The sequence below is a fragment of the Herpailurus yagouaroundi genome, unplaced genomic scaffold (genome assembly GCF_014898765.1).
Source record: "Herpailurus yagouaroundi ecotype Mexico unplaced genomic scaffold, PumYag 182, whole genome shotgun sequence".
In the NCBI taxonomy this organism is placed as follows: domain Eukaryota; kingdom Metazoa; phylum Chordata; class Mammalia; order Carnivora; family Felidae; genus Herpailurus; species Herpailurus yagouaroundi.
Genome location: NW_024412413.1, coordinates 59622491 through 59622793, shown reverse-complemented (window position 1 = coordinate 59622793; position 303 = coordinate 59622491).

Genomic DNA, 303 nt, shown 5'->3' with positions numbered 1-303 from the left:
CAGAAGGTATAGGGGCGCCTGGCTGGCTCAGTCAGTGAAGCATGTGACTCTTGATCTCAGGGTTATGGGTTTGAGCTCCACATTGGGTGTAGAGATTACTTAAAAATAAAATCTTAAAAAAAAAAAAAAAAACCCACATGGGGCACCTGGGTGGCTCAGGTTAAGCGTCTGACTTCAGCTCAAGTCATGATCTCACAGTTCATGGTTTGAGCCCTGCATCGGACTGTGTACTGACAGCTCAGAGTCTGGAGCCTGCTGTGTGTGTGTGTGTGTGTGTGTGTGTGTGTGTGTGTGTGTGTGTGT